Genomic DNA, 11,090 nt, shown 5'->3' with positions numbered 1-11,090 from the left:
ATGAAAGCAAGTGAGTACCCAAATGAATGAGAAGAAGAAGATATGGATTTTGAACATCTGTAAGGGCCACAGCAGAGACTTTTGAATGATAGATGTGTAGAATCAATTTTTTATTTTTCATAAAGAAAATGTAAAACTTAGTTATTCAGAAAGCATTTTTATTATGTGAAAGTAATTGAGAGAGGTAGCCTAAGAAATAATTCATCACTGGGGCTGGAGGAGGTTTGCACTGAGAGAGCTAACAAAAGCTCGTCTCCCGTCATGAAGAGGATTGGGGTACCAAACCGGTTCCCCAGTGCATTGATTTCCTTAAAGCTGTTCTCTTTGACAGGTATCTTAGCTTGCAAGGATTTCTTGCCTACTCTTCTTCAGCCACTGACTTATGGGCAGGAATTAAAACCATCCGATATCAACTAATATTCAGTTGATATGTTAACATGTTCAATAACTAACTAAACTTGTAAAAAAGGTAGTGACTGAAGGCAGCTGTACAGTGCAGCGACTCCACGTCAAAGGTGGCCCCAGAGGCTGTCCTGAAGCAGAACTTTGGCTCATGGGATCATGTTCTCCGTTCATTTCCATCCCCTGTGGTCACTGCAGGCCCTCAGTTGATGAGCCAAGATGGCCACCCGCCGGGACTGAACTTCAAACCACAGTGGGAAGTGTGACTGTTCACAGACTCTAAGGATGAACAGAAAGTGGAATTACAGACTGTTTGAAAATGGAAAATTCCACTAAGACATTGTGCTCTTATGCATTGCTATATATGAGACATTAAATGGCTCACCATTACGGGCAATTACAGGGAAAATCGAAGTAAAAATTGCAGAGGACCCAAATTACAGAAGCCTCCAATTGTTCTCTGATTTAATGTAGAATTCAAAGCCAGCAATGGGCCCAACTGTTTGAATATTCACTTTCTGATCATTAAGGATATACTGACTATAACAACAGCAACAGAGTCTAAAGCTGTGCTGGGGTAGCATTAGCAAGACACTCTTGTTACTGTGGCCGGGTGAAGTGCTATTTAAAGCATAAGTTCTCTGAAAGCTATTTGGGTCCTTGGGTATGAATTCATGGGAAGAAAGGATTATCAAGTCAGAAGTATGCTGAGTCTACCCACTGCTATATTGAGGGCAATATATATGCCCAAAGGCTTCTCAGAGAATATCTTCAACTTATACATCAATCAATCAATCAATCAATATTAAAAATAAAAAACAGGACCCTGAGTAGTTTGTCCAAGAAAATGCAGACAGCACATGGCTTTGCCAGACCCCAAACAGGGCCTTGGATCTCGGGACACCTGCTCTTTCCCGAGGCACCAGGCTTGCATAAAACTCCAAAACACACATTTTAAACAAGATGTACAATTTGGAAAACAGAATTATAACCTTGTGCCCTGATTATTTCCATCAGTGTTTATTTTTGAATCTTCCACTCTCCCTAGGGTTCTTGCTCTTGGATCATTGTTATCTGATTTTCCTAAATGTTTATCTTCCACTTTTTCTACATAATTGCTTGTCAATTTTAGGCCTTTTGCTCCTTTTATTTTCATTCTGAATTGATTGAGGGGGAAGGAAGTTTGAGAAAAGGTCTAGCTACATAGCCCTGGTTGTCTTGGAATTCACTATGTAGACTAGGCTAGCCCAGAACTCACAGAGATCCACCTACCTCTGCCTCCTGTGTGCTGGGATTAAAGGCATATACCACACCACTACACCCTTTTATTTGTATGTTTTCTGAAAACCCCAAGAAAGACACTGTTATGGTTACTAGGGTTCCTGAAGGGCATGATTTCATCGTTAAGGACTCGGATGCGTCTTAGGTATTCTGGAGAACTACAGTAATGTTTAAAATTCACCGTTCTGTGATTCTGGTTATCTAAAGGTCTCTTATCATTTTCAGTGATTTAAGATTTGTTTTTAAGGCTGTGAGGTTTTTTTTTAAAGGGTTGAGTGTGGCTAGAATCAAGAGCAAGACTCTGGCATGTAATCAGTAGCAATTTAGTGGAAAAGCAAAATTTCCAATTGATGTATTGGCTTAAAGCAAATTATGCATTGTTCAGTTCAGGAAGCTAGAGTCTTCCAAAATGTTTGAAGTGAAATGAATTCTCTGGTGGAGAGTTGCGAGCTTTAAGAACAGAACACAAGCCACAGTTTATGGTATTACAGCATCCCATGACTTTGGTTTCTGAGAAACAGGCACAAGCATTTTTGAAGAAAAGAGCCAAACACTGCATATATGGTGAACAGGTTACTGTCAGGCTCGCAGCAAATATTTTCAATTTTTCTAAGTTTACACACAGAAGGATGAGACGTCATTGGGAATTTTCAAAGAGAAACCTAAGTTCAAATTCTAGCTTCTTAGACTTGAGGTTTTGGGGGACTTATTCCATTTCTGGAGCAACAAAGGTACTATGACATTAGAAAGAATACTCATGAGTTCCTGACAGACCATGACTGAGTGATGCGATATGATGTGATGTGATGTGGTGTGACGTGACGTGACATGACGTGGTGTGACATGTGGCGTGACGTGATGTGGTGTGACGTGACGTGACATGACGTGACGTGATGTGACGTGACATTATGTGACGTGACATGACGTGACGTGACATGACGTGATGCGATGTGACATTACGTGACATGACATGATGTGACGTGATGTGGCGTGACATGATGTGACGTGACATGACGTGACGTGATGTGATGTGACGTGATGTGACGAGATGTGACGTGATGTGACGTGACGTGCTATGCCGTTGGAGATAGGGATGGAGATACAGAGATTTCCTAAAGATGAAAGAGAAGAAAGCAGAGGAGAAAGCCAAGAGTCAGGGCAAATCTTTCTAAGATAATAGGAATTTAGAATCTGGGCTGATAATTCAATGAATTAAATCATCTGGGAAATTTTTTGTCTTAGAGATGACCCACAGAAGTAAAAGAATTTTACAGAACTTTGCAGAATAACAAAAAAAAAAAAACCCATTTCCCTTGAAATAGTGTTGTTCTTCAGTATGTGATAAAGAGATCACAGAATTGATTTTTCAACTCACTATTTAAAATGAACTTAAATATGAATGAAGTATATAATTCCCCCTAAGAAGAATATGCTTCAAAATAAGCTGTTTGTGATATTTGTAATATTTCATCCAAGGGCAGCAATTCTCAACCTTCAGTGGTTAAATGACCCTTTCCCAGAGGTCACATATCAGATATCCTGCATATCAGATATTTGCACTATGATTCATAGTAGTAGAGAAATTACAGTTATGAAGTGGCAACAAAAATATGTTTATGCCTAGGGGTATAACATGAGGAGTTGTACTAAAGGGTCTCAGCATTAGGAAAGTTGACCACCGTTGTCCTAGGGTAATGCAATTGTAAAGAAGAGAGCCTCTGTGAGAAGAGTGGACATCCTGAGTCATTGACAAGAGCATGGCCGCATCAAGGACCCTAATACCTCAAATGCACTGACATGGCAAAGGCTCCGAGATACGGCAATGCCTTCTGTAGTTCAAAGCTAAAAGTTGTGGGATGGCTGTATTTTAACTAAGACAAGCATCTGCTACAGCTTCCTCCTCCCCTGAGAGAGCTATCCTACAGAGACATCCTCCCAAGACCTGCTAGCCCCTCCTCCTTTTGCTGTACCAAATAACAAGCCGAGTTCCTGATCCTGTAGAAGATGCCATCACCCAGAACCAACACAGCCCACCCAGCCTAGCTTTGAGTGACTGTCACTCTTTGGTGTCTGTCTGTCTGTCGTTTCTTCGTTCTTAGGACGTTGCACTTAGATTTCTAGGAACTCACTTCGTAGCATGCAGCAAGCCTCAAGGGGGCATCAGCTTCCTGGTAGGAAATGACATACTTGTGCTATGTCATTTCTATAGATATATGACAACCCCGACAATTGTTAATAAATGTTTAGGTGAGTGTGCAAAGAAATGGCTCTCTTTATAGCTTTCCACACGTCCAAGGCCTTTTAACCAACCCCTTCTCTGCGGTAATTTTAGAATGAATGAAGACAAAGGAAAGAGAGCAAGCTCTTCAGCCCAAGCAAGAGTCTCAAAGGTTGCAACTGGTCCTCGTCTTACCTTGCATAGCTTTCAACACTAATAAGCTGTATCGGTGCATGCTGGGATATTTCAGTCAGTGGAAAGGAGCATGCTGGCCGTCATGGCTGGTGATACAAATATCTTACGCCTCTCCCTGGCTTCACACAGCCTGGGCCCCACGATGGCTGGTGCTGGGAGGAACTACACGACCTTCTTTCTTGCTTGTTAAACCTAATGTCATTTATTCCTACGTTTTGAATTTTAGTTTTCTTTCTAAGACATTCTGTGAGTCACACCAACATTCCTAAGAGCAAGGAGTAAATACTCGGCTACTTTACTCCGGAGTAAAAGGAACATTGTACTATGACTCCCTCACATGGGTCTTAAGTGTTGAATAACAGCCTTTGGATAATGATTTCCTCCGTCCCACACTCTGCTCCCTTTTGGTGTGCTGCCCAGGTAGGCAGCCAGGGATTAATATCTGATAACATGCCTTGTTGGGCAATGTAGAATAATACCCTCCAAGCCCTGTAATCTTGCCCCTCCACAATCAAAGGCACTGTGCCCAGCACATCTTATCCTTTGGGAAACCCTCAGAGCCTCGGCGGCCAAAAGTTAAGCTATTTCTACCTCTTCCAAGCCAACATGAAGATTATTTGAAATTCCTGTGTGCTGACTGCCTGCTGAAATATTTAAGGGAATACAAACATAGTGTTCTCTGAAGGCCAGATGATTTCTCAGAGTTACTTTCTCCGGTCCTTCTGTCTGAGACGCTCACAGAGACCAGGCGACAGCAATTAATTTATGTTTGCCCATGCTTCAAAATGGAGAAAATGATACTGTATTTTGTCTATAGGAGACAGATATCTAAACGAATTTGCATATTATTTTCCAGGTATCTTGATTTTAGATATACACTGCATTCTCTTTCTTTTTTCATATTTATTCGGTTATTACTTTAAAGATTTTGAAGCCCTATTTTAAAGATTTAAAACCTGAGAGTAAGGGGCCACCGAGACTGCACAGTTGGTACAGGTATTTGTCACTAAACCGGAAGAGAGATAGAAATGCTGGAAGGAGAGAAGCAAGTCCTCCTAGTTCTCCAATGACCTCCACACTGGGGCACACACATGTACACACACACACACACACACACACACTTAAAACGTAATAAAAATGAGTTTCTTTAACATTTAAATGCTCAAGTTTTTTAAAAGAGGAGAAAAATAACCACAGTCAAAGTAATCACACTTAAAATACAGTTTTGCTTTGATGTTAATGATATTATATGTCTTTGAGGATGCCTCATCTTGAACTCATTTAGTAAAATCTTTACAGTTGTCAGAAATTTCTTATACATAATAAGTAAATAAAGACCACGTTGGTGCATTCTCCTGGACAATGTAGGGATGGGATAAGACAACAGAGTGCTGCTTTCTCCATCTAAGCAGCTATATCAGGAATGTGAAAAAAATCTCTTTCTTATGTGCAAATGGGTATGTGATAATCATTATATGCAAATAGGTATGTAATAACCTTTATAAGGCAAAAGAGTGATGATCTTTATATGCAAATAAATGAAATAATTATGTGATTGTGTTAAGTGTAATTGGGGCAGCAACATCGTTTCTTATATAGTTTTCCAATCATCAAAATGTCTCCAATTTTACTCACCCACTCTGTTTACCTCTCGAATGTAGTATGCCTCCCAGGCAGACTTCCCAAAGTATCACATCTGTATAAATCAAACAAAAACCATTACTGTGCTGTAAGCAAAGTTCAAAGGGGCAGATTCTCCAGGGTTATGATTAACTATTTCCTAACTTATGAAGGTGATACATCAAGACACTGGTGCATAAGGTTGCACCCTGGTGTGAGACACGTGTGCATTTGTTTATGGCCAAGTTCATGATGTCTTAGACACAATAAGGTCAGGAGTCACACAAAAAACTCCTCAAATGACTTCACAAGTGAAGAGAAGTTCCTGGGTGTGAATTTGAAGCATGCGGGAGATGTGCAGGCACCAGACAACCAGAAGGGTTCTGTGACAAGGTTCATTCAGAGTCCCAAACAATTCAGAAACATCGCCCCATAACAATTCACTCTATTTCAGTAGAAATTACTGAAATATAGATTCATTGATAAAGATCAACAGTAAATAAATTATCTGGGGTAAGAAATGACTCTTTAAGGTTTCACTAAACTATGAGAATTTTAGATGCTCATAAATTTCATTTGCTTTCAATTTAACTGAAGAAATATAAACACCTTATCCCCCAGATGACACATGTATCACTTAGTCCTCTAGTCGAACAGAAAGTAATAGAGGGACAAGGAAAAATTGGCTTAGGACTAGAGAGATGGCTCAGTCCATAAAGTGGCTGCCACAAAAGCATGAGACATGAATTTGGATCCCAGGACCTACATAACTCAAGCATCGAGAGGCACAGATAGATAGGTCTCTGAAGTGCATTCGCTAGCCAGGCTAGCTGCCAGAGTGAGCTCCAGGTTCAATGTGAGATGCCATCTCACAAAAACAAGCGGAGAGCCATAGTGGAAGATACCTGATGCTGACTTCTGGCCTTTGTGCACATATGTGTGCAGCAAGAAGCATATGCATGAAACCCCGTGGGAGAGAGACCTCACCGCCTGATCAGGTGGGCACTCCTGAGGCTGCAGAGCGGAGGAGACCACCAACACTGCCCACCCCTGCCCACATCCCTGGCCCAAGAGGCAACTGTATAAGGCCTCTGGGTTCCCGTAGGGGAGGGCCCGGGAGCGGCAGGACCCCTGCGCCTGAGACACTGCCGGAACCTGAAGGAAACAGACCAGATAAACAGTTCTCTGCACCCAAATCCCGAGGGAGGGAGAGCTGAATCTTCAGAGAGGCGGACACGCCTGGGAAACCAGAAGAGACTGCACTCTGTGCACATCCAGGCGCCAGAGGAAAACACCAAACGCCATCTGGAACCCTGGTGCACGGAGGCTCCCAGAAAGAGCGGCGCAGATCTTCCCGGTTGCTGCCACAGCAGAGAGGACTTAGGCAGTACCCCACGAGCAAACTTGAGCCTTGGAACTGCAGGTAGGACCAACTTTTCCCTTGCAAGAAACCTGCCTGGTGAACTCAGGACACACAGAGGCAAAATTCCTCTAAGGCCGGGCACTTCCTGTGTTTATCGGAAGTCCCACACCGGCGGATCCCGGACCGCAGCAGCTCTCTGCTCCCAAACCCCGTGGGAGAGAGACCCCACCGCCTGATCAGGTGGGCACTCCTGAGGCTGCAGAGCGGAGGAGACCACCAACACTGCCCACCCCTGCCCACATCCCTGGCCCAAGAGGAAACTGTATAAGGCCTCTGGGTTCCCGTAGGGGAGGGCCCGGGAGCAGCAGGACCCCTGCGCCTGAGACACTGCCGGAACCTGAAGGAAACAGACCGGATAAACAGTTCTCTGCACCCAAATCCCGAGGGAGGGAGAGCTGAACCTTCAGAGAGGCGGACACGCCTGGGAAACCAGAAGAGACTGCACTCTGTGCACATCCAGGCGCCAGAGGAAAACACCAAACGTCATCTGAAACCCTGGTGCACGGAGGCTCCCGGAAGGAGCGGCACAGATTTTCCCGGTTGCTGCCACAGCAGAGAGGACTTAGGCAGTACCCCACGAGCAAACTTGAGCCTTGGAACCACAGGTAGGACCAATTTTTCCCCTGCAAGAAACCTGCCTGGTGAACTCAAGACACAGGCCCACAGAAACAGCTGAAGACCTGTAGAGAGGAAAAACTACACGCCCGAAAGCAGAACACTCTGTCCCCATAACTGGCTGAAAGAAAACAGGAAAACAGGTCTACAGCACTCCTGACACACAGGATATAGGACAGTCTAGCCACAGTCAGAATTAGCAGAACAAAGTAACACTAGAGATAATCTGATGGCGAGAGGCAAGCACAGGAACCCAAGCAACAGAAACCAAGACTACATGGCATCATCGGAGCCCAATTCTCCCACCAAAGCAAACACGGAATATCCAAACACACCAGAAAAGCAAGACCTAGTTTCAAAATCATATTTGATCATGATGCTGGAGGACTTCAAGAAAGACATAAAGAACTCCCTTAGAGAACAAGTAGAAGCCTACAGAGAGGAATCGCAAAAATCCCTGAAAGAATTCCAGGAAAACACAATCAAACAGTTGAAGGAATTAAAAATGGAAATAGAAGCAATCAAGAAAGAACACATGGAAACAACCCTGGACATAGAAAATCAAAAGAAAAGACAAGGAGCTGTAGATACAAGCTTCACCAACAGAATTCAAGAGATGGAAGAGAGAATCTCGGGAGCAGAAGATTCCATAGAAATCATTGACTCAACTGTCAAAGATAATGTAAAGCGGAAAAAGCTACTGGTCCAAAACATACAGGAAATCCAGGACTCAATGAGAAGATCAAACCTAAGGATAATAGGTATAGAAGAGAGTGAAGACTCCCAGCTCAAAGGACCAGTAAATATCTTCAACAAAATCATAGAAGAAAACTTCCCTAACCTTTTAAAAAAAGAGATACCCATAGGCATACAAGAAGCCTACAGAACTCCAAATAGATTGGACCAGAAAAGAAACACCTCCCGTCACATAATTGTCAAAACACCAAACGCACAAAATAAAGAAAGAATATTAAAAGCAGTAAGGGAAAAAGGTCAAGTAACATATAAAGGGAGACCTATCAGAATCACACCAGACTTTTCGCCAGAAACTATGAAGGCCAGAAGATCCTGGACAGATGTCATACAGACCCTAAGAGAACACAAATGCCAGCCCAGGTTACTGTATCCTGCAAAACTCTCAATTAACATAGATGGAGAAACCAAGATATTCCATGACAAAACCAAATTTACACAATATCTTTCTACAAATCCAGCACTACAAAGGATAATAAAGGGTAAAGCCCAACATAAGGAGGCAAGCTATACCCTAGAAGCAAGAAACTAATTATCTTGGCAACAAAACAAAGAGAATGAAAGCACACAATCATAACCTCACTTCCAAATATGAATATAACGGGAAGCAATAATCACTATTCCTTAATATCTCTCAATATCAATGGCCTCAACTCCCCAATAAAAAGACATAGATTAACAAACTGGATACGCAACGAGGACCCTGCATTCTGCTGCCTACAGGAAACACACCTCAGAGACAAAGACAGACATTACCTCAGAGTGAAAGGCTGGAAAACAATTTTCCAAGCAAATGGTCAGAAGAAGAAAGCTGGAGTAGCCATTCTAATATCAAATAAAATCAATTTTCAACTAAAAGTCATCAAAAAAGATAAGGAAGGACACTTCATATTCATCAAAGGAAAAATCCACCAAGATGAAGTCTCAATCCTAAATATCTATGCCCCAAATACAAGGGCACCTACATATGTAAAAGAAACCTTACTAAAGCTCAAAACACACATTGCACCTCACACAATAATAGTGGGAGATTTCAACACCCCACTCTCATCAATGGACAGATCATGGAAACAGAAATTAAACAGAGATGTAGACAGACTAAGAGAAGTCATGAGCCAAATGGACTTAACGGATATTTATAGAACATTCTATCCTAAAGCAAAAGGATATACCTTCTTCTCAGCTCCTCATGGTACTTTCTCCAAAATTGACCATATAATTGGTCAAAAAACGGGCCTCAACAGGTACAGAAAGATAGAAATAATCCCATGCGTGCTATCGGACCACCACGGCCTAAAACTGGTCTTCAATAACAATAAGGGAAGAATGCCCACATATACGTGGAAATTGAACAATGCTCTACTCAATGATAACCTGGTCAAGGAAGAAATAAAGAAAGAAATTAAAAACTTTTTAGAATTTAATGAAAATGAAGGTACAACATACCCAAACTTATGGGACACAATGAAAGCTGTGCTAAGAGGAAAACTCATAGCGCTGAGTGCCTGCAGAAAGAAACAGGAAAGAGCATATGTCAGCAGCTTGACAGCACACCTAAAAGCTCTAGAACAAAAAGAAGCAAATACACCCAGGAGGAATAGAAGGCAGGAAATAATCAAACTCAGAGCTGAAATCAACCAAGTAGAAACAAAAAGGACCATAGAAAGAATCAACAGAACCAAAAGTTGGTTCTTTGAGAAAATCAACAAGATAGATAAACCCTTAGCCAGACTAAAAAGAGGACACAGAGAGTGCGTCCAAATTAACAAAATCAGAAATGAAAAGGGAGACATAACTACAGATTCAGAGGAAATTCAAAAAATCATCAGATCTTACTATAAAAACCTATATTCAACAAAACTTGAAAATCTTCAGGAAATGGACAATTTCCTAGACAGATACCAGGTATCGAAGTTAAATCAGGAACAGATAAACCAGTTAAACAACCCCATAACTCCTAAGGAAATAGAAGCAGTCATTAAAGGTCTCCCAACCAAAAAGAGCCCAGGTCCAGACGGGTTTAGTGCAGAATTCTATCAAACCTTCATAGAAGACCTCATACCAATATTATCCAAACTATTCCACAAAATTGAAACAGATGGAGCCCTACCGAATTCCTTCTATGAAGCCACAATTACTCTTATACCTAAACCACACAAAGACCAACAAAGAAAGAGAACTTCAGACCAATTTCCCTTATGAATATCGACGCAAAAATACTCAATAAAATTCTGGCAAACCGAATTCAAGAGCACATCAAAACAATCATCCACCATGATCAAGTAGGCTTCATCCCAGGCATGCAGGGATGGTTTAATATAAGGAAAACCATCAACGTGATCCATCATATAAACAAACTGAAAGAACAGAACCACATGATCATTTCATTAGATGCTGAGAAAGCATTTGACAAAATTCAACACCCCTTCATGATAAAAGTCCTGGAAAGAATAGGTATTCAAGGCCCATACCTAAACATAGTAAAAGCCATATACAGCAAACCAGTTGCTAACATTAAACTAAATGGAGAGAAACTTGAAGCAATCCCACTAAAATCAGGGACTAGACAAGGCTGCCCACTCT

General features: G+C 41.8%; 1 long non-coding RNA gene across 1 annotated transcript; it reads right to left on the bottom strand.

Annotated features, from left to right (window-relative positions):
- Nucleotides 1–145: 145 nt before the first annotated feature.
- On the bottom strand, nucleotides 146–7,529 carry LOC134484970 (uncharacterized). The gene is made up of 2 exons (XR_010062813.1): nucleotides 5,732–7,529; nucleotides 146–681 (listed from the first exon to the last, which is right to left on the bottom strand). It is a non-coding gene; the product is annotated as an uncharacterized LOC134484970 (long non-coding RNA).
- Between the last annotated feature and the right edge of the window lie 3,561 nt (nucleotides 7,530–11,090).

This window comes from Rattus norvegicus, chromosome 1, assembly GCF_036323735.1.
Source record: "Rattus norvegicus strain BN/NHsdMcwi chromosome 1, GRCr8, whole genome shotgun sequence".
NCBI lineage: Eukaryota > Metazoa > Chordata > Mammalia > Rodentia > Muridae > Rattus > Rattus norvegicus.
The sequence above is the reverse complement of the archived record's forward strand: the minus strand, read 5'-3'. Positions and strand labels throughout refer to the sequence as shown.